The following is a 24,436-nucleotide window of genomic DNA, read 5'->3' on the forward strand; positions in this document are numbered from 1 at the left end:
CTCTGTCTTATGTGTAACATTTAGTAACTTGTATTAATAAAGGAAAAATGGATTTTTGTTATTCAACCTTCCCATCGCTCCAAGTTTTTTTTTTTTTAAACTTCCTAATTTAAAACTTTATTTTTTTATTTTTTTTTTTACAAATAGTTTATTGTCAAATTAGTTTCTACATAACACTCAGTGCTCATCCCCAAAGTGCCCTCCTTCATGCCCATCCCCCCCTCCCCCCACATCCATCAGTCCTCAGTTTTTGTCAGCATTCAAGAGTCTCTCATGGTTTGCCCATCGCTCCAAGTTTTAAGTGGGAGTGTAAATCAGCACTACAGCTTTGGAAAACTGTTGGGCATTTTCTGCAAAGCTAAATAGACATCTACCCAGTAATTCAGGAATTCCATTCCTACATATTTGCCTTTGAGATATGAAAACGTCTGTCTACACAAGGACTTGCATATAAATGTACGCTGTACCTTTGTAACAGCTAAAAAATCGAAATAATCAAATGTTCAAAAATACAAATTGCGATATATTCATACAATGGAATTTTTTTTAGCAGTAGAAAGGAACAGATTACCAGTACACGTAACAACACGGATGAATTTGAGATACAATGCTGAGTGAAAGAAGCCAGACACAAAGTAGATGTTACTGGAAGATGAGATATGATGGAGTCAGACTAGTGGTTCCTTTAGCAGGAGCCTGGAGGTTGTTGACTAGGGGAGGGTATGAGGAAGCCTGGGCAGCACTGGAAAGGTTTATGTTAATGTGTTTGTACACATATTTCTTTCTTTCCCCCTGTTTCTTGTGGTAAACTATACATAACATAAAATTTACCGTTTTCATCAATTTAAAGTATATAATTCATGGGCTTTAAGTACATTCACATTGTGCATCCATCACCACCATCCATCTCCAGAACTTTTTCATCTTCCCCAACTGAAACTAACCCATTATACACGAAATCCCATTCCTTCCTTCCCCTAACCCCTGGCAACCACCATTCATTCTACTCTCTGTCTCTATGAATTTGATTACTTTACCTCATGTAAGTGGAAGTATACAATATTTATCATTTTTGTGTCTGGCTTCTTTCTTTTTAAAAAATTTTTTTTAAAAATCTTTGTTTATATTTGAGAGAGAGAGAGACAGAGCACAAGCAGGGGAGGAACAGAGAGAGAGGGAGACACAGAATCCAAAGCAGGCTCCAGACTCTGAGCTGTCAGCACAGATCCCGATGTGGGTCTTGAACCGACAAACTGTGAGATCATGACCTGAGCCAAAGTTTGACACGTAACCAGCCATTAATTAACCATTATTTAGCATAATGTCTTCAAGGTTCATCCATGTTGTAGCATGTAATAGAATTTACTCCCTTTTTATTATTCTTTTAAAGAAGATTTTTATTTTTTTTAAAGTTTATTTTTGAGAGAGAAAGCACACAGGAGGAGCAGAGGGAGAGGGGGAGAGAGAGAGAATATGAGAGAATACCAAGCAGGCTCTGCACTGTCACTGCAGAGCCAGACATGAGACTCAAACTTGAGAACCGTGAGATCATGACCTGAGCCAAAACCAAGAGTCGAATGTCCAACCAGCTGAGTCACCCAGAGGCCCCTACTTCCTTTTTATTTATTTTTTAAATTTTATTTTTATTTTTTCCCCTACTTCCTTTTTAAAGCTAATTAATATTCTCTTGTATGTATGTATCACATTTTATTCATTCATTCATTCATTCATCCTTCAGTGGACATTTGAGTTGTCTCCACCTTTTAGCTGCTGTGAATAATGCTGCAGTATATATTGGTATACAAATATCTGTTCAAGTCCCTGCTTTCAGTTCTTTGGGGGTAGGTACTTAGAAGTGGAATTGCTAGATCAGATGGTAATTCAATGTTTGGTTGTTTTGTTTTTGTTTTTTTGAGGAACCACCTGACTGTTTTACACAGTGGCTGAACCATTTTACAATCCCATCATCAGTGCACAAGGGTTATGGTTTTTCAGTATCCTCACCAGCACTTCTTTTCTTCTTCTTCTTTTAAATATTTATTTAATTCCAGTATAGTTAACACACAGTGTTATTTTAGTTTCAGGTGTATAATGTAGTGAATCAACAATTCCGTACATCTCCCAGTGCTCATCATGACAAGTGTACTCCTTCCTCCCTGTCACCTATTTCTCCCCGCCCCGCCGCTCTGATAACCATGTTTGTTCTCTATAGTTAAGAATGTTTCTTGGTTTGTCTCTTTTTCCTTTGCTTGTTTGTTTTGTTTTAAAACTTCCATATATAAGTGACTTATTTCATTTAGCATTATACTCTCTAGCTCTAGCCCATGTCATTGCAAATGGAAAATTTCATTCTTTTTTATGGCAGAATAATATTTCATGGTATACATATACCACCTCTTCTTTATCCATACATCAGTCGATGGACTCTTGGGGTGCTTCCACAATTTGGCCATCGTAAATGTGGCTGTATATTAAACATCGGGGTATGCGTATCCCTTTGAATTAGTTTATTTGTATATTTTGTGCAATTACTGGATCATAGGGTAGTTCTGTTTTTAACTTTTGAATAACCTCCAGTTGTTTTCCCCAGTGGCTGTAGCACTTTGCATTCCCATCAGCAGTGTGTGAGAGTTCCTTTTTTCCCCACACCCTCCCCAATACTTGTTTCTTGTGTTTTTGATTTTAGCCATTCTGGTAGGTGTGAGATGGTAGCCATACTAATGGGTGTAAAATGGTATCCCATTGTTGTTTTGATTTGCATTTCCCTAGTGATTAGTGATATTGAGAGCATCTTTTCATGTGCTTATTGGCCATTTGGATATCTTCCTTGGAGAAATGTCTATTTAAATACTTTACCCATTTCAAAAATCCAGTTGTCATAATTCTTTTTTATTTGTATTTTTTATGTTTATTTATTTTTTTTGAGAGTGTGTGAGTGCATGTGTGGAAGCAGGGGAGAGGCAGAGAGAGAGGGAGTCAGAGAATCTAAAGCAGGCTCCATGCTTTCAGCATAGAGCCTGATGTGGGGCTTGAACTCGGGAACTGTGAGATTATGACCTCAGCCGAAATCAAGAGTTAGATGCTTAACCAACTGAGCCATCCAGGTGGCCCTCGTAATTCTTTTTGAAAGGTTAGATTATACTATGCTTATTCTATAACCCTAAAAATTTTAAATTCTTACTGTAATATGTGTGCACATGGTTACAAAGAAGATAGTACAAATAAGCCTGGAATAAACATGTTCTTTAGCTCCCTCTTCCACTCTGCTGAGACAGGCTTTAATTTTTAATTTTTTATTTTTTGGAGAGAGAACGAGAGCATGAGTGAGTGTGGGCAGGGGAGAGAGGCAGAAGGAGAGGGAGAAGGAGAGGGAGAATCTTGAGTAGGTTCCATGCTCAGCATGGAGGCTGACACAGGGCTCAGTCCCACCTAAGCCAAAATCAAGAGTTGAATGCTCAACTGAATGAGCCACCCAGATACCCCTAGATTTAGTTATTTCTGAGACTGTTTTTTGATGACTTCCATTTATAAAGCTAGATTATACACTTCTATATTGCTGTTTCATTTTTTAACCTTTTTAAAAATTCACCTTACCTGGTTTTCTACTTCTCCAGTATGAATGATAAGGATTTACCTCATACCACCACCCCCCTTCCAATTTGTTGTTTGCATGATTTTCCCCCCTTCTTTTGTGTATTAGTTTCCTGGGGCAGCCATAACAAAGTACCGTAAACTTGGGTGGTTTAAACAGAAACGGGTCAGCAGAGTTGCTTCCTTCTGGGGGCTGGGAGAGGGAATTTGTTCTTGCCTCTCTCTTAGCTCTTTGTATCCTCAGGCACTCCTTGCCTTGTACATGGTGTTCTCCCTGTGATTCCATGTAATTTTCCCTCTGTGCATGCCTGTCTCTGGGTCCAAATGTCCTCTTTCTATAAATAGACCAGTCACATTGGGTTAGGGCCCACTGTGATGCCCTCATCTAAACTTGGTCATCTGCAAAGACCCCGTCTCCAAATAAGAGCAGGTGCTGGAGTTAGGACTTAAACATCTTTTGAGGAGACACACTTTAACCCATTCCAAGTTGGTTAACTTTCTCAATACCAGAAGTGCTCTTGAACCTCTATTTTTTGTTGTGTTAATTTTCAGCAGTATTTCTTACCTCTCCCACTCTGTCAGATGATGATATCAGCATCCCTACCTTTCTGTCAGATACAGTTTTCGGTTTAACCTGTCAAAACTTTAACTATAGTATTGCATTACTATAGTTAAGTAATATTATTCAGTGTCAGGTCAGGTATTGTTTTCTGGGTTTATAATATTTTTCTCTGTAGGTTTAATGTTGTGGACCCTGGGCTATTCAGAGGAGGAAATGAATAAAAAATTAATTCTTTTTTTGAAACTATCAGTTATTTCCAGTCATATTTTTATTTCATATTTAGACTTTCTCATACAGCTTTTTTCTTGGTAAATTCTAATTTCCTTTTTTCTTGTCAGAATTTTTATCTCACTTTTCCCCATCTTAGTCATACACATTCCAGTCTATGAAGACCCTGTTCACATTTATACTAATTTTTTTTTAAGCTATCTGCACAACTGCATTCTTGAAATTTTCCTCACCACACTTTTGAGTTGGACTCATTCCACTGACCTTTGGCATCAGTCCCCCCTCCACGTCCCTTCTTTTTTAAAAAAAAAAATTTGCTATAGTTCATTCTCAAGATACTTCTTGAGAAAAGGGTACATGGCAGATAAACTTTGATACTTTCTGATGTCTGATCTTCCCTCATGTTTGAGTGATGATTTGATTGGGTATAGAAATCTGGGTTGCAGATTATTTTCCCTCAGAACTTTGAAGTCATTGCTCTGTTTTTTCTGAAATCACTGTTGCTTATGAATGTAGAAATTTAGCCTCATTTTTGTTTCCTGTAGGAAATTAATTTTCTCCCATCTCTGGAAGCTTATCTTTTATATTCCATATATTCTAGATTTTGATAGTGGTATACTTGGTGGGCCCCCTTAATCTGAAAACTAATATATTTCACATTTAATGAAGTTATTTTCTTAGATAATGTTCTCCCCTCCATTTTCTTCTTTTTGCCAGAAACTTTCTGATATTGGGCCTCTCAGATCGTTCATGTAATGTTCCTATCTATTCACCCTTGTTTTCTTTGCCTTAGCTTCTCTTTTCTGGGAGACTGTCATGATTTTATCTCTCAGTCTATTGAAAAATTTTTTCAGTGTATTTAAAAAATTTTTTTAGAACTGATTTTTGTTCTGATATTTAAAAATGCATTCGGGGGTGGGAGGTGGGGAGGCGCCTGAGGGGCTCAGTCGGTTGAGCGTCCGACTTCGGCTCAGGTCATGATCTTACAATTCGTGGGTTTGAGCCCCGCGTCAGGCTCTGTGCTGACTGCCAGCTCAGAGCCTGGAGCCTGTTTCAGATTCTGTGTCTCCCTCTCTCTCTGACCCTCCCCTGCTCATGCTGTCTCTCCCTGTGTCTCAGAAATAAATAAAAACATTAAAAAAATTTTTTTTTAAATGCATTCAGGGGCAGCGGGATAGCTCAGTCAGTTGAGCATCTGACTTGATTTCAGCTCAGGTCATGATCCCAGGGTCATGGGATTGAGCCCTGTGTCTGGCTCCACTCTGAGTATGGAGCCTGTTGGGATTCTCTCCTTCTCCCTCTGCCCCTCTTTCCTGCTCTCTCTCTTCCTCTCTCAGATTAAAAAACAAATTGCTTTCAATTTTTGTTTTGTCTCTGAAGACAGTTTTTAAAAGTTTTGATTTTTCTTTTTTTTTTAATTTTTTTTTTAATGTTTTATTTATTTCTAGGAGAGAGAGAGAGAGAGACAGCGTGAGCAGGGGAGGGTCAGAGAGAGAGGGAGTCACAGACTGAAACAGGCTCCAGGCTCTGAGGTGGCAGTCAGCACAGAGCCCGACAATGGCCTCGAACCCACGAACCGCGAGATCATGACCTAAGCCAAAGTCGGACGCTTAACCGACTAAGCCACCCAGGCGCCCCTGATTTTTCTTTCGATTATCCCTATTTTCTCCAGTCATTATCTTTTCCTGTTTGTTTATCTTGGTCTGGTGATACTTGCCTGTTCTTTCTTTTTTAAGAATGGAAGATTAAATGGGACTACACCAAAATAAAAAGCTTCTGCACAGCAAAGGAGACCCTCAACAGTCAGTTAACTGAATGGGAGAAGATATTTGCAAATGATATATTCAGTAAGGCATTGATACCTAAAATGCATAAAGAACTTATACAATTCAACACCAAAAAAACACCCTGATTTAAAAATGGGCAGAGGAGGGGCACCTGGCTGGCTCAGTAGGTAGAGCATGTGACTCTTAATCTCAGGGTCATGAGTTCGAGCTGCATGTAGGGCATGGAGTCTATTTAAAAAGAAATGGATAGAGGACCTGAATAGACATTTTCCAAAGAAGACACGCAGATGGCTAACAGTCACATGAAAAGAAGTGCAATATCACTACTAACAGATTTCTAGTTTAGGGCAGAAGGAACCCCAGAGTGATCCCTCAGTTCCTCCTTATGTTCCATGGTGGCTATGGAAAAGAGAGACCAAGTGAGTTGTTATTACCAATGTAAGTGTGTTACCATTTCATCCTTGTCACTACAGGTGCAAATTTTGACCCTCACGGAACATATAGAATATTTCTTAGGGAAAATGTTTTAAGTGTAAAATATTAGAATTTGGGTTTATGATAATTATTTATATGGAACTTGAATTCCTCATTTTGAAGGTGTACATTAAGGTGGTGGCTTGATCTTTGTCATAAAAATCAAGGCAAGAAATGTGTGATTGAATAGCAGTCATCATTTTGGTCATGGTAAAGGGTTAGTGAATATAAAGAAAAATGAGGAGCACATGAAGGGGAAACTTGGATAGTGCCTGCTGTGTACTAGACTCAATGATGGGGTTGCACATTATTATATATAGATATGTTTATGTGTGTATTACATATTTTATACTCCTCACAGCAGTCCTCTGATATTGGTGGGAGAGATTGCTGTTTTCAAGATGAGGAAATGAAAACTCAAAACTTAAATACCAAGCTGTAGAAGTGACAGAGCTAAGTTTGTGTCACTCTACCCTGTTGCTTCTACCCTGTTCCAATTATCTCTAAGGAGATAATTGCTTTCTTAATTTCTCATGTATGATCAAAAATATTGTATATCTCTGACATGAGCACTGTTAGTCCTTTGTCCCTTCCATGTGTTGGGCATTTGCTGAGTGTGAACGCTTTGGAGACTCAGTGAAATAGACTTGGATTCTCCTCTCACAAAGTGTATAGTGTGCAGTGGGGGCACAAAAACATACTTGCCTATGGGCCAGGAGCTCACTGAAGACCAGGACAAGGACAGTGTCCCCTCCTCCCCCAAGACAGGGACAGGTCTTAATTAGCTTTCTACACCCAGCACCTACTGGCTTTTCAATGAGAGTTTGTTAAGTGAGTGGCTGAACTGGAAAATGAAGGGTAAGGACTTTGGCTTTTTCTTTCCTGCATCCCTAATATTATTGCAATGCCTGGCCCGTAATTGCGACTCGAATAAAATACTAATGTGTGAGTGGTAGAGGAACAAAAGCTGTGGGAGCTAAAATTTAGTTGTCATCGTGTCCAGAGAACCAACAACCTGAAAACTTTTGAGAAAGGGGATAACTACTATCACATGTCAAGTACAAGTTAAAGAGAATGGAAACTCTGGGGAAAAAATTGGATTTGAAGAGGTTATTTGTAGACTTGAGAGTGACGGCTTGAAGAACACAATGAGGTCACCAAGGAGAGGTGGAAAGTGAGGAAATAAAAGCAAACTACATCCTACCCAAGTTGGTGGTATGAGGAAGGAAGGGAAAACAGGAGCCTGGATGGTTAAATGGGGTTGGTTACTGTGTTTGGATTTTTCCTTTTTTTTTTTTTTTTTAAGTTTGTTTATTTTACGAGAGAGAGAAGGCACACATGCTCAAGAATGCATGAGTGGGGAGGGACAGAGAGAGACAGGGTGAGAGAAAATCCCAGGCAGGCCCCTCACATGGAGCGCAACGTGGGGCTTGATCCCACAAACGCTGAGATCATGACCTGAGCCGAAATCAACAGTTAGATACCACCCAGGTGCCCCTGTGTTTGCATTTTAAAAAATTTGTTTGGAACATCTGTGCCTCTTTGTAAACAGAGGAAAATGAGGGCTGGAGAGGAAGGTTTGAAGGTACCAGAAGGAAAGGCATAATGTAGGAGGAAAGATCTCACATGGGGTCAGGAACACAGAGATTAATAGTCTTTGAAAGGATGAGGGAATCTCTTCTTTCTAGTCTAAACAGAGAATAGAGGCTCTGTAGAGAAGGGAGGGTGATGTCCTCTTGTCACTAAAGCCATCTGCCCAGAGGGAGCTGTGAGCTACTGTGCTAGAAACTGACAAAGAAAGGATGTTTTCTGCATAGCACTGAGACCCTGAGTGTGATACTTTTGAGCTGCCGTTGGCAGCCTGAGATAGGAATGGTGAAACCGAATGGTGCGGATAAATCCATAAATCAAGATGGCGCTTTTTTGTAGATTAGAGAATTATGGGATGGAGATTGTCTTAGTCCACTTAGGCTGCCATGACAAAATACTGTAGGCTGGGTGGCTTAAACAACTGTAATTTATTTCTCACAGTTCTGGAGCCTGGCAGTCCAAGGTGTTAACAGGATTGGTGTCTGGTGAGAATACTCGCCTTGGGTTGCAGACATGTGACTTCTTGCTGTGACCTCCCATGACCTTTCTTTGGTGCATGGGGGGCCGGGGGAGGGGTGAGAGGAGAGAGAGATCTCTCTTCCTCTTCTTATAATGCCACTGATCCTTTCACGAGAGCCTCACCCCATGATCTAATCTAACCCCAGTTACCTCCTGAAGGCCTTATCTCCAAATATCAAATTGGGGATTAGAACTTCAACATGAGAATTTGGGAGGAGAACACAGCATTCAGTCTGTAACAGAATTCACTCTTCAGTGATCTGAGGCTTTTATAATTTTCATTAATATCATTAACCAACAATTTGGATACTTATTATGTGTTGGTTTTTATTTTAAGTGTTGGGAAAACAACAAAGTAAGAAAATTCCTGCCTGGAGGTTGCTAGTCTTATTGAGGAGAGAGACTATATATGTATATATATTTATAGTAGCTTTATATTATTTATAATAAAAATCTATAAAATAGCTTTATATATTTATATGTGTATGTGATACATATATCTGTATAAAGCTATTATATAGATTTATTATATATAAAGCTAAATTATCATATAGCACATAGCATTATAGACTAAATGCTAAATGAGTAGAATAGATGCTTACAAGTTCTCGCTCACATGAGTATGTGCCCATTTGAGAGGTGAAAAAAACCCTACTTTAATTTACCTTTTTCCCCCATTATTAAAGATGAATTTTTTTTACTTGTTTATGAATTGCCTGTTCATGCTTTTTGTTCACCCTTCCATGGATGTGTTTGTACTTACTGATTTGTAAACACTTTAAAAAGGTTATTTAGCCCTTTGCCTGTAACATTTTTTTTTAATGTTTATTTTTGAAGGAGAGAGAGAGAGAGAGAGCATGAGTCAGGGAGGGGCAGAGAGAGAGAGGAAGACACAGAATCCAAAACAGGCTCCATACTCTGAGCTGTCAGCACATAGCCTGACACCGGGCTCAAACTCCTGAACCGGGAGATCATGACCTGAGCCGAAGTCAGATGCTTAACTGACTGAGCCACCTGGGAGCCCCTGCCTGTAACATTTTGAAAATGTTTTTCATAGTTTATTTTGATTTAAATTTTGTTTATGATGTTTTGTTGACATATAGGAGTTTAAACATTTTATGTATTCAGTTACTCAGTTTTTGTTTTTTATGTTTAGAAAGTGCTATCTGCACCTCAGGAACAGACAAATATTTACAAATGCTTTCTTCAAGATGTTTTATAATTTATATTATATACATCATATTATTGTTATTTATACTTAGAAATTTAAAAAATATTGTTAATGTTTATTTATTTTGAGAGAGAGAAACAATGCAAGTGGTGGAGGGGGCAGAGAAAGAGGGAGACACAGAATCTGAAGCAGGCTCTAGGCTCTGAGCTGTCAGCAGAGCCCGACATGGGGCTTGAACTTATGAACTGTGAGATCATGACCTGAACAGAAGTTGGATGTTTAACCCACTGAGCCACCAGGCGCCCTATTTATACTTAGAACTTTAAACCATTTGGAATATGTTTTGTTTTGGGGTTTTTTTTTTTTTTTTGGAATATTGCATGAAACGAGGAGCTAATATACTTTTTGCTCACTTAGTTTAGTAGGTTTGCTTTTTTTTTAACAAATAGTTTATTGTCAAGTTGGTTTCCATATAACACCCAGTGCTCATCCCCACAAGTGCCCTCCTCCATGCCCATCTCCCCCCCTGCCCCCCCACACCCATCAGTCCTCAGTTTGTTCTCAGCATTCAAGAGTCTCTCATGGTTTGCCTCTCTCCCCCTCCTCCACTGTTTACCCCCTTCTTCTCCCCCACGGTCCTCTGTTAAATTCCTCCTAATCCTCCGATAAGTGCAAACACGGTATTTGTCCCTCTCTGCCTGACTTATTTCACTCAGCATAACACCCTCAAGGTGCATCCATGTTGCTACACATGGCCAGATTTCATTCTTTCTCATTGCCATGTAGTATTCCATCGTATAGATAAACCACATCTTCTTGATCCATTCATCCGTCGATGGACACTTAGGCTCTTTCCATGTTTTGGCTATTGTTGAGAGTGCTGCTATGAACATTGGGGTACATGTGCACCTATGCATCAGCAATACTGTATCCCTTGGGTAAATTCCTAGCAGTGCTATTGCTGGGTCATAGGGGAGTTCTATTGTTAACTTTTTGAGGAAGCTCCACACTGTTTTCCAGAGGGGCTGCACCAGTTGTCATTCCCACCAACAGTGTAGGAGAGTGCCCATTTCTCTACATCCTCGGCAGCATCTAGAGTTCTCTGATTTGCTCATTTTAGTCACTCTGACTGGTAGTAGGTTTTTTTTAATGTTTATTTTTGAGACCGCGCGCCCGTGAGCGAGCATGTGAGCACAAGAGGGGGAGGGGCAGAGAGAAAGGGGGAGAGAGGATCCAAAGCAGGCTCTATTCTGACAGCAGTGAACCTAATGTGGGATTTGAACTTGCAAACTGCAAGATTATGATCTGAGCTGAAGTTGGATGCTCAACTGAATAAACTACCCAGGTGCCCCAGTTTAGTAGTTTTCCTAGTATTGTTTTTTAAATAAATATTTATCTTTTTCTGATTTGAAATTCTTTATCATATATGGAATCTGTTGCTTGTTAATCTGTTCCTGTATCATTACCAGAGAGTTAAAAAAATGTTTTTTTAATGTTTGTTTATTTTTGAGAGAGACAGAATGTGAGTGGGGGGGTGGACAGAGAGAGAGAGGGAGACACAGAATCTGAAACAGGTTCCAGGCTCTGAGCTGTCCGCATAGAGCCTGACACACGGGGGCTTGAACCCACGAATCGCGAGATCATGACCTGAGCCGAAGTTGGATGGTTAACCAACTGAGCCACCTAGGCATCCCTCATTACCAGAGAGTTTTAATGAAGTTAATTATGTAACATCTTATAGTACAAATACCTTTTCATTATTTGTTTAAAAAAAAAAAAAAAGCCTAGTCTCAGCTTAACTGTGTATTTATAGTTTTTTTTAAAATTTTTAATTTTAAAATAATTTAAGACTCAGAAGTGGCAAGATAGTACAGGGTTCCCATTTACACTTCATCCAGTATGCTCCAATGATAATATCTTACATAACCACAGTACATTTTCAAAAGCAGGAAATTGATATTAGTATAATCTTATTAACCAAGAAACAGACTTTATTTGGATTTTTTGCCGAATCGTACATGTTTATATGTATTTATGTTTTTGGTATATGCTGCTATGAAATTTTATCAGATATGTAGATTTGTATAACCACAACAACAATCACAATAGAGAGCTATGCTATCACCACAGAGAGAAAATCCCTCATGATACTTCTTTATAATCAGGTCCTCTCCCCAATCTTAAATCTTGGTGATCTGTTGCTATAATTTTTTTTTAAGTGAGTGGTATTTAAATGGAATTATGCCGTGTGTAACCTTTTAAAATTGGCTTTTTCATTTAGCATAATGCCTTTGGGATCCATTCAAGTTTTTGTGTGTATCCATGGTTTGTTCTTTTTTTTAATAGCTCAGTGTAGTTTCCATTGTATGGATGTACCACAACCGATCCATCTGCTCCTAGAAGGACATTTATGTTGCTTCCAGTTTGGAGCTGTTAACAAGAAGATGGTTATAAATATGTACATGTTTTTGTGTGGACATGTTTTCCATTTCTCTGGGATAAATGCCCAGAAGTGCCATTGTTGGGTCGTATGGTAAGTAACAGTTTAGTTTTTAAAGAAACTGTCAGTGGGAATGAGCACTGGGTGTTATATGGAAACCAACTTGACAATAAACTATTAAAAAAATTAAAATTAAAAAAAATAAAAAATAAAAAAATAAAGAAACTGCCAAACTGTTTTCCAGAGTGGCAGTAACATTTTACATTCCCACTAGCATGTGAGGATTCAGTTTCTCTGTATCCTTATAAGCATTTGGCATTGACACCATTTTTTAATTTTAGTCACTTTAATAGGTGTGTAGTAGTATCTCCTGGCTTGAATTTGCATTTCCCTGATGGCTAATGGTGGCAGATATCTTTTAATGTCCATAGTTGCCATCTGAATATATTTTTCAATGAAATGTCTCTTCATTGCTTTGCTCATTTTCTAAAAAGATTCTGTTTTAAAAATTTTTTTTTACTGTTTAAATATTAATTAATGTAATATTAATTAGTTAATATTATACTTTCTGGATAAAAGTTCTTTGTTTGATATATGTTTTTGCTAATACTTTTTCCTAGTGTGTGTCTTGTCTTTTTGTGCCAGACTTTGTTTCTAACTTTGATCAATCCAATTTATGAATTTCTTCTTTTATAAGCCTTGCTTTAGTGTCATGTTTAAGAAATCTTCACCTAACATTAGGTCACAGAGGTTTTCTTCAAAAATTTTTATAGGTTTACATTTTATATTCTAGGATCCATTTTGAGTTAATTTTTACATAAATTATGAGATTTTGGTCAAGGTTCTTTTTTTCTTTCTCTTTTTCTTTCTCTTTTTTTTTTTTGGCCCATCTAAGTCCCATTGTTCCAGGCCCATTTAATTCCTTCTTCCATTGAATTGCTTTTGTATCTTTGTAAAAACAAAAAAAAAATCAGTTAAGCATCCTTGTGAGTCTGTTTCTGAACTCTGTCCTGTTCTATTGATTTCTGTGTATCTCTTCTTCACTACCGTAGTCTTGATTACTGTGAACAAATAGCCTTAAGATTGAACAATATGATTCCTCTAAATTTATTTTTCAAGGTATTATTTTACTCTAATTCCTTTCCCTTTCCATAGAAATTTAGGAATCAACTTGTCAGTGTACCAAACAAAAAAAACCTACTGTGATTTTGATAGCTATTGATTTAACCTATAGATCATTTTGGGGAGAATTGACAGCTGTTCCCATGTTGAATTTTCTAAAATATGAACACAGTATGTATTTCCATTTATTTACGTATAATCTGATTTCTTTCATCAGTGTTTTATAATTTATAGCATATAAATCCTAAACATGTTTTGTTAGATACCTATATGTTTCCTATTTTAGGGAGTGATTGTAAAGGGTATTATGTTTTTAAGTTTGCTTTTCAAATAGTCATTGCTGGTATATAGAAACACTGTTGGTTTTTCTGTATTGACCTTATATCCTATGACATTGCTAAACTCACTCATTCGTTCCAGGAGGGTTTTTTCTTTTTTTTGTAGATTATCATGCCCTCTACAAATACGGGCAGTTTTAGTTCTTTACATTCTATGGAAATTTTTATTTTCTTTTTTAAAAGTATTTTATTTACTTTGAGAGAGAGAGAAAGACCAAGAGCAAGTAGGGGAGGGTCAGATAGAGAGGGAGACAGAATCTCAAGCAAGGCTCCACCCTGGCAGTATGGAGCCTGACACAGTGCTCATACATGCGAACCGCAAGATCACGACCTGAGCTGATATTAAGATCTCAAACACTTAACTCACTGAGCCACCCAGGTGCCCTTATTTCCTTTTCTTTATTGCACTTACTAGGACTTTGTTACACTCTTGAATAGGTAGGAGTAATGAGAGGAGACATCTTGGCCTTGTTTATGATTTTCGGGAGAAAGTATTCAGACTTTAGGTGTTTTGTTTTTGGATGCCTTTTTATCAGGTAGAGGAAGATTCCTTCTATTCCTATATATATATATTATATATACTATTCCTATATATATATAATATATATATATTACATATTGTATGTTTTGGATAACATTTGTGGAGAATTTTTGTTTTATGTTCATGAGGGAAATTGGTCTATAGTTTTCTTTTTGTTTACTTTCTGGTTTTGTTAACAGGAAAAGGCTAATATAAAAATAAGAGTTAGAAAGTGTTCCATCTTCTATTTTTTGGAAGAGATTTGTAGAATTGGTGTTATTTCCTTCTTTAAATGTTTGGTGGGATTTGTCAGTGAAGCTTTCTGGGCCTGAAGATTTATTTTTCAGAAATAAGCATTTCTTTTTGTTTTGTTTTGTTTTATTATTTTTGAGAGAGAGAAAGAGCACAAGCAGGGGAGGGACAGAGAGAGAGAGAGAGGGAGAGGGAGACAGAATCAGAGCAGGCATCAGGCTGTGAGCTGTCAGCTCAGCCAGATGTGGGGTTCTAACCCATGAACTGTGAGATCGTCACCTGAGCCAAAGTCAGACACAACTGACTGAGCCAGGTGCCCCAGAAGTTAAACATTTTCCATAGTTACAGGATTCTTGGTAGTTGGTAATTTTCAAGGAATTGGTTTATCTATTTATTTTTTAAATGTTTGTTTATTTTTGAGAGATAGAGACAGACACAGAGTACGAACAGGGGAGGACAGAGAAAGGGTGACACAGAATCCAAAGCAGGCTCCAGGGTCTGAGCTGTCAGCACAGAGCCTGATGCAAGGCTCAAACCCACGAACCTTGAGCATATAACTTGAGCAGAAGTTGGATACTTAACTGACTGAGCCATCCAGGCTCCCCCGGGGAATTGGTTTATCTTGACTATTTTGTTGTATTTCTGTATCTAGAGTTGTTCATAGTATTATTCCTTTATCCTTTTAATGGCCATGGTATCTATTAGCGATATCTCTTCCTTTTTAAAATTGTAGAGGAACTGGGGTGGTACCCACATTGGGCTCATTGCTGTCAGCCTGTCAGCGCAGAGCCTGCTTCCGATCCTTTGTCCTCTGTCTCCCTAGCCCCCCTCACTTGTGCTCTCCCAAAAAATAAATAAATATTTAAAAAGTTTTTTGTGAAGATTTGTTATATGAACAGGATATGGTCTGTCTTGGAAAGAGTTCCATGGGAGTCTGAAAAACAAATCTGGCCTGCTATTGTTGGATGGAGTGTCCTAGAAATATCAATTAGAGCTTGGGTGATAGTATTTTTTTTTAATGTTTATTTTTGAGAGCAAGAGAGCAAGTAGGAGAGGGGCAGAGGGAGAGGGAGACAGAGGATCAGAAGCAGGCTCTTGCTGACAGCAGAGAGCTGATGCAGGGCTTGAACTCACAAACCATGCGGTCATGACTTGAGCTGAAGTGGATGCTTAATAGACTGAGCCACCTGGGTGCCCCCTAGCCTGTTGGTTGATAGTATTTTGTTCAGTCCCGTATCCTCATTGATTTTCTATCTAGTGGTTTTGTCAATTACTGAGAGAGGGTTGCTGAATTTCCAAACTACAGTCTTTGATTTGTCTCTCTCTCCTTTCAGCTCTGCCAGTTTTTGCTTCATATATTTTGAAGTTGTGTTCTTTGTTACATACACATTTAGAATTTTTATGTCTTCTTGATACATTGGCCTTTTTATCATTATGTATTGTTCCTCTTCGTCTCTGATAATTTTTCTTGCTCCAAAGAACATTTTATTTGGTATTAATAGAACTACTTCAGGAACACTTGGGTGGCTCAGTCGGTTAAGGGTCCAACTTCAGCTCAGGTCATGATCTCCCAGTTTATGAGTTTGAGCCTCACATTGGGCTTTGTGCTAACAGCTCAGAGCCTGGAGCATGCTTCAGATTTTCTCTCTCTCTCTCTTCCTCCCCCACCCCCCCTTCTCCCCTTCCCCACTTGTGTTCTCTCTCACTCTCAAAAATAAACAAAAATTAAAAAAAAATAGAACTACTTCAGCTTTCTTTTGATTAGTGTTTATGTGGTGTATCTTTTCTTCATTTAAAAAAATTAATAGAAAAAATTTAAGCAGTATCTGTTATACAGAAAAATTGAGTAGAAAATAGAGTTCCATATAGTTCCTGTCCCATATCCCCCCACCCAGTTTCCCCTGTTATTAATATATTGCTTCAGTGTGGTAGATTTGTTACAAGTGATAAACTAATATTGATACATTATTATTAACTAAAGTCTTCAGTTTAGGGTTCATTCTTTGTGTTCTATATTTCATGGATTTTGACAAATGTATAATGACATGTCTCCATGACAGTATTATGCAGAATAGTTTCATTCCCTAAAACTTGTGTTCCACTCATTTGTCTGTCCATCCCTCCCCCCTTCTGAAACGTGAAATTCATTTATTTCTAAACTACTTAATATTGTTATCTTATATTTGAAGTAAATTCCTTGTAGATAGTATAAAGTTGGATCTTTTCTTGTTTTTAACCAGTCCTGACTAGCTTTCTCCTTGTTTAGTTGGTGGGTTTAAACCTTTTTCTTTTCTTCTTTTCTTTTCTTTCCTTTTTTTTTTTTTTTTTTTTTTTTTGAGAGAGAGGGAGTGAAAGAGAGAGAGCACATAGGTGTGCGCAGGCACACATGGAAGGGGCAGAGGGAGAGGGAGAGAGTCTTAAGCAGGCTTCACACCCAGTGCAGAGCCTGACATGGTGCTTGATCTCACAACTCTGAGATCATGACTTGAGCCAAAATCAAGAGTCAGCCAGTTAACCGACTGAGCCACTCAGGCTCCTCTAAACCATTTCTATTTAATGTAATTATTGATATTTTGCATTTAAGTTTGCCATTTTATTATGATTATTTTGTTTCTTTCCTCTTAGTTTTGTTCTGTTTTCCCTTGTTTTCATATGGGTTGCTTGAGCATTTTTTTGGTATTCCATTTCAGTTTCTCTATAGTGAGTGTTTTCAGTGTATCTCTTTGTATAGTTGGTTTTTTTTGATGTGATGTTTCCAGGGATTACCATATACTTACATAACATCACAGTCTAGTCATATCAACTTTTTTCCCCACTTTAAGTAGAAGGTAGAAGAAACCTTACCACCCTTTAGGTCCTTCTACCTTCCTCCCCTTTATAATATAGTTGATTTTAATATTACCTCTATACATGTTGAGAACCACAAGGCAATGTTATATTATTACTTTCAACCATTAAACAGTTTTTAAATCTCAAGTATTTGATTCGTACAAGTGTGTTTATGCATTTTTATGCGTAACATATATATACACACGTGTGTATACCCTTCCTCTGTTCTTCTAGAGGTTTTCTTCTGTTATCATTTACTTTCTGATGAAATCCCTTTAGCCATTCTTTTAGAACACATCTGCTGGTGACACATTCTCAGTTTCTGACATCTGTCGATGTGTTTATTTCACCTTCATACCTGAAGGATATTTTTACTCTAGATTGAACTTTGCGTTGGTCCTTTCTTTCAGAATTTGAAAAATATTCTATAGTTCCTTGTGACTTCCATGGTTCCTAATGAAAAATATGCTGTCCTTTGAATTATTGTCCTATAAGTAATGTTTTGATTTTTGCTAACTGCTTTCTGGACTTTGTCTTTAATTTTCAGCATTTTGAAGGTAAATGTCTTTAAATTTGGGATGTTTTCAGCTAAATATTTTTTCAACTATGCACTCTTCTCTCATTCTTGGGACTCTGAAGGCATAGATGTCAGATCTTTATTATTAGTCCATATTCTAAGGTTTTCTTCATTTCTTTTTAACCTCTTTTCTCTCTGTGTTGTACAAATTAGATACTTTCTTTTCCTTTTTAAAAATGTTTCATTTATATTTGAGAGAGCACAAGAGGGGCAGGGGCAGAAAGAGGATCCAAAACAGGCTCTGCACTGACGGCAGAGAGCCCAACAAATTCATAAACCGTGAGACCATAACCTGAGCCAAAGTCAGATACGGGTTGGATATTTTCTGTTTATCTGTTTCGTTGTTGTTGTTGTTCTTTATTTATTTTGGGAATGGGCAGAAAGAGAGAATCCCAAGCAGGCTCTGCACTGTCAGTATGGAGCTCAGTGCAGGGCTTCAACCCACAAACTGTGAGATCATGACCTGAGCCAAAACCAAGAGTCGGTTGCTTAACCAACTGAGCCCCCCTGGCTTCTGATCTACTGATTGTTTTTAAGTTCATTGATGGTTTCCTCTATCATTTCATTCTACTACTGAGCCTGTCCAGTGCTGGGTTTTTTTGGGTTTTTGTTTTTTGTTTTTTTAGTTTTAAAATTTCCACTTGGTACTCTTTATGTATGCACTTTGCTGAGTGTTTAAAATTTCTTATTGGAGAATTTTGATAAAACTGCTTTAAGATCCTTTTCAAATAATTCCAACATGTGTATCATCTTGGTGTTGGCATCTACTAATTGCCTTTTCTTTATTCAAGTTGAGACTTTGATGGTTTTTCACATGACAAATAATTTTGGATTGCATCCTTGACATTGTGAGTATTCTGGTTCCTGTTTAAATCTTTATATGTAACAGGCAGCCAACCTGTTTAGGTTTAGAGCACACACACTGGCCCACCTTTGTTGGTTGTGGTTCAAAAGTCAGTTTAGTTTTCAAGTCTTGCTGTGCTGTTCTGGTCTGCTCTACTTGTATGCTACCAGGAGGCCAACCTGAAACCTGGGTGTTGTTTTAAATATTTTTTAATGTTTATTTATTTACTTCTTGAGAGACAGAGAGAGAGCATAAGTAGGGGAGGGACAGAGAGAAAGAGAGGGAGACACAGCATCGAAGGCAGGCTCCAGGATTTGAGCTGTCAGCACAGAGCCTGATGTGGGGCTCGAACTCACCAACTGCGAGACCATGACCTGAGCTGAAGTAGGACACGTAACCAACTGAGCCACCCAGGCACCCCTGGGTATTGTTTTAGACCAGTGTTTATTTCTGAAACTTTCTGCTGTGGTGTTTCTGGTCATTTTTACACATGGATCACTTAGAAGTATGTCTAGTATTTTGTACACATATTTAGAGAATTTGTTTCTCTAGCTCCCTCTTCTCCATAATCCTCCCCTCTGCTCTCTAGTTGGGCTGGGGTTGGAACTCCATTTCATGATTCCAGGGTAATAACACAGGGCTCTACCCTTATTCTCCACAGCTGCAACATGGGGAGGGGGGAAAGGTGCTGCCTCATTAATGCAGGATTGGAAGAGCTCTGCCCACAGTTTCTGGGCCACAGTGAGGTGAGGAGAGGGAGGGGTGCCACTTTTTTGGTTGTTGTTTGCCTAGAGTGGGACATATATGGTCAAAATGTTTTTATCTTGCCTGAGCTGCCCTTTTCCTGATCCTTTGTCTAGAGAAAGCAGTCTTTTCTTGGCACTTTTTTGATTGTGTTCTTTACTGTTTTCAGGTTGTGGGCCTCTCCAGAGCCTAGACTAGGACATAGTAGAAGTCAAACCAAACCAAATCCAACAAAAAGTAGGGCACTTCCTGCTTGGTCGGTCAGTCCTCATATCCCATGGTCCCTAGCCAATCCACCTTCTTTTTTCCACTTTTCAGAATCTTATGTCATTCGTCTCATGAATTTTGTCTGTTTTGTTGTTGTTGTTGTTGTTGTTGTTGTTGTCGTCATTGTTGTAATTAGGGTATGTTTATGTTTAAATAGAAAACATGCATATTCTAGAAGATCTAGAAAACCGCATTTCAGTTTTAAAATATGAACTTTAGTTTAGGAACATTCGTTTTTTTCTAAGTGCACAGTCTTTCATCTATTTTTTTTTTCCTGAACACATAGTCTTCCATCTACAATTAAGTTTTGGGAGGATTCTCCCTAAAGATTACATCTCGTTTTGTTTTCTCATCCTGTTAGCTAGAACTTCTAGAACAGAAGTCAACAAACCAGGGCCTGCTTCCCATATTGAGCCTGCTGTCTTTTTTGTGTATGATATATGAGCTCAGAATGATTTTACATTTTTAAATGGTTAAGGAAAACCTCAAAAGAATAATATATGAAAACGATACCAAATACAAGTTAGATTGCATTCAGATTTCAATATTCATATATAAAGCTTTATTGGAACACAGTCATATTCCATATTGTCCATGGCTGGTTTCATGGTCCGGCAGCAGTGTTGAGTAGTGCAGCAGAGCCCATAGGCCACCCCTTCGAGGAGCAGTGAATCGTAGCTGTGATAGCCACCATGCTTTTCTTTTCGTATTTCCGTACATCCTGCTTTTCAGTGTTGTTGACCATTACACCAAGATGATCTTTTCAGCTGAAAGGTTATTTTGTTTCTGATTTCTGATGATTCTTGAGAACTTTCCCTCACAAATATGGTTCTTTTCCTCCCCTCCCTGACTCTTTGAATGCCACCTGCTAGGTAAACTAGAAACCTAAGAGGAGTAGCACTGGACACCCCCTTCTCCCTTATGTCAAGAGCAAATCCACTGTCGAGTCCTGTGCAGTTTACCTCCTAACCATCTGCCTACTCGTAATGCTTTGATATCTCTGCCAATAGCCTAACCATCTAACTAGGCTACTGAGATCTTGTCCTCTGTCCACTGTCCCTAGCCACAGTGCAGTGCTTGTTCTCTCATGCTTGTACTTTTCAGAGGCTTCTAAATGCTTGCAGGATAAGGAAAAATCATCCGTATCATCTGTACATGGTCCTGCTCCACATAAATCCCCGATCTTCTCTCCTACCATGCTCTCCATGCTCCAGGTACAGCAGCCTCTTTCAGGCCCTGACCCCACCATTTCTGAGACTACTGGCTAGAATTGAGTTTCCTATCCTCCTTTCCGGTTTAACTCCTATTCATTCTGCACATTTCAGTTCGGGAATCAGTGCCTCAGGGAGGACTTGACTGAGCTTTTTTACTAGGCCAAATTTTCTCATCCATCTCATTCATCCATGAGGTGATTTTTTGAAGTCGTTTTTTGTTCTTAGACTGTAAGTAAGTGTCACAAAGGTAGGGATTTAGTTAGGTTTTGCTTGTTAATATTTCATTGCTAGTACCAGAAACAAGACCTGACACATAGTAAATGCTCAATAAATTTTTCCTTTTTTTGTTTTCTTTTCCTTCTTTCTTTCTTTTTCTTTTTCTTTTTTTCTTTTTCTTCTTTTTTTTCTTTTTCTTTTTCTTTTTCTTTTTCTTCTTTTTCTTTTTTTCTTTTTCTTTTTCTTTTTCTTTTTCTTTTTCTTTCTTTTTCTTTTTCTTTTTCTTTTTCCTCCCTCCCTTCCGAAAAGGAAGGTGGGAGAATGAGTGGGGGAGGGGCAGAAGAAGAAGGGGAAAGAGAGAATCTCAAGCAGGCTCCATGCCTAGCACAGAGCCCTGTGCGGGAGCTCTCACAGTTGTGAGATCATAACCTGAACTGAAATCAAGAGTCAGGTGCTCAACTGACTGAGCCATCCAGGCACCTCATCAATAATTTTTTTTTCTAACAAATGCATTTTTTTTTAAATCAGGAGTTTTACAAGCAGCTGTTTTAGCATCTGTCATGTGCCTTTTAGTATTTTGAATTATTTTAATGAGATTTTTTATTAATATGCTTCTTTTTTAAAAAGTTTGTTTTTGGGGGGGGACAGAGAAGGGGTAGAAAGAGAGGGAGAGAGAGAATCCCAAGCAGGTTCTGCACTGCCAATGCAGTGTACACCTGGGGCTTGATCTCATGGACTGTGAGATCGTGACCTCAGCTAAAATCAAGAGTTGGACCCTTAACTGACTGAACTACCCAGGTGCCCCAATATGTTTCTTAATAATAGTTCATGGTTAAGTTTCTGAAGTAAAACACCAGCAGGCTGGAGACTCGAGAAAAAGTTGCAGTTCAGAGACAAGTCTGTTGTAGAATTTTCTCTGGCGTGGAGGAGGAACAGCCTCCTGTTCACATCTTCAACTGATTGGATATGGTCCACCCATATTATGAAGGACAGTCTTCATTACTCAGAGTCCACTAGTTTAGTTTTTTTTTTTTAACAAAAATACAAGAGAACAGATCTATATCTATATTTATTTACTTTCCATTAAGTTTAAATCCTCTAGAGTTATAGCATCACACAGATTCTATGGCCCATGACTTTAACAGGAAGGTTGCTTTGGAATTTGGCCTGAACCATGCCACTGTTTCCATGGGCTTGAGTTCTGTTTCCCCCATATTACTCTGGTTTTGTTTGGTTTTCTACCAGGAGTCACTGTGGTGTCCTTTGCTTTGTACACACAAACACATCTCTTGCCTAAATAGAATTCAGTTTCATCTCGAGCATAATCACCTTCAGTTTTAAGAGGAGCTGGTGCTCCCTCTTGTTCTGAAGACCCTGCTTATACCCAGCAAAATTGGACTTGGACGTATTTGTCGTTTTAGGGAGTGCTGTTCCCAGCAGGCCTCCACAGGTTCCACAATGGTAGAAAGAGCAAAGTCCACTAGTTTAAATGTGAATCTCATCCAGATACACCTTCACAGAAACATCAGACTAATGTTTGACCAACATGTGCCCTAACCAAGTTGGCACATAAAATTAATCATCACAGGTATATCCCGTGTCCACTTGTCACACATATGTATCTCCTGAAACTACATTTAATCTCCAAATAAAGACATTAACAAGGTCATGCTCCCACCTAACATAACTACCCTTCATACACCCAAAAGCTCACTAACCTTTTCCCCTGGAGAAGATGTCAAGTCCTTGGAGGATGTTTACTTTTCTTTTTGATAACCTGTAACTTAAATACTGTGATGTAAAGTTAACAATGCTGGAGGACTATTATCATCTATTTAATCTATTATTATTGCCCGAAAGAAATATTTCCGTGTCTATTTTCTGTTGCAGGAGACCTTAAAACTTAGTAGCTCAAAGCAGCAACCATCTAATCAGCTTACTCTTCTTTGAATCAATAAATTGTGCTGGGTTAGCTCTTTGGTTCCTCTGTGGTCTTGACTAGTCATTTGTGCAGCTGTAGTCAGCTGCTGGCTCATCTGGGGCTGAGACTGTCTCGGGCACATGTTTGGCAGTTGGTGTTGGCTGTCCACTGGCCCACTCTGTGAAAAGGTCAGCCAGGGCTGCTGCATGCTACGACAGCAGTGTTTCCAGGGAGCAGAATGGAAGTGCAGGGTCCCTTGAGGTGTTTGGAAGTTATACCAATCACTTCTGCTGCATTTTGGTGGTTCAAGCAAGTCACAAGACCAGCTCAACTTCACAGGATGGGGAAATAAGCTCTACCTTTTGATAGGAGTGCCAGTATCTCATTATAAAAGATACATGTACAGGAACGGTAGGGATTTTTACAGCCGTCTTCACAGTCTGTCACATTGTCTTTGTTTCTTTCTGACTGCTTAAAAATTTTTTTATGAATTCTCGATTCTCAGAAGTATTACTGTGGTATGTAAAGACACAGATTTCTTTTTCTTTTATTGGCTTGGGGTTCTTAGGATTTCTTGAGTCTGTGGCTTGATGTCTTTTGTAAGTTTTGGAGAATTTCCAGCCTTTGTTCCTTCAAGTATTTCTTTTGTCTTATTTCTCTTATTCCTTTTATCTGGGACTCAAATTACTTGTAGATTAGATCTTCTCATTATATTTTCTTACCTTCCCTTTTATATTTTTTATCCCCTTGCTTCCCTCTCCTTTATCATAGATACTTCCTTCCATTTCACTAATTCTCTCTTCAGCAGTTCTTAAATCCATCTGTTGAGATCTTTATGTTAGCTATTGTATTTTCTTAGTTTGAGAATTTCTGTTTGGTCTTTTTTTTTTTTTTTTTTTGTAGTGTTGATTCTTAGCTGAAATTCTTAATGCTGTGGTACTGTTCTTGTCTGTTTTCTACTGATTCTTGGCGTTATTTCCTCATGGACAAGACATTATATTTTTTAAATTGTTTGTAAAAGTATTTTGAGACTTAGGATGATATCTTTTTCTAGACAGGATTTACATTTGTTTCTCGCTTGCCTAAAGGTCTTGAATCATTTTAATATAGTTTCAGGGGTTGAGATTCTTTTAAATAGGACTTTAGTCCACTGCCTGGGATACCTTTTATGTGTGGGGCACTTTGCCAAGTGCTGGGTAGGTTCTGTGAGCAGAGCACACATGGTCTTTG

At 38.3% G+C, this 24,436-nt stretch overlaps 1 protein-coding gene across 3 annotated transcripts in view; it reads left to right on the top strand.

Annotated features, from left to right (window-relative positions):
* Nucleotides 1-24,436, top strand: part of PTPRA (protein tyrosine phosphatase receptor type A) — a 162,829-nt gene that overhangs the window by 47,000 nt on the left and 91,393 nt on the right. The gene's annotated exons all lie outside the window — the stretch shown is intronic.

The sequence above is a fragment of the Hyaena hyaena genome, unplaced genomic scaffold (assembly GCF_003009895.1).
Source record: "Hyaena hyaena isolate Hyena2069 unplaced genomic scaffold, ASM300989v1 scaffold_16, whole genome shotgun sequence".
Classification (NCBI taxonomy): domain Eukaryota; kingdom Metazoa; phylum Chordata; class Mammalia; order Carnivora; family Hyaenidae; genus Hyaena; species Hyaena hyaena.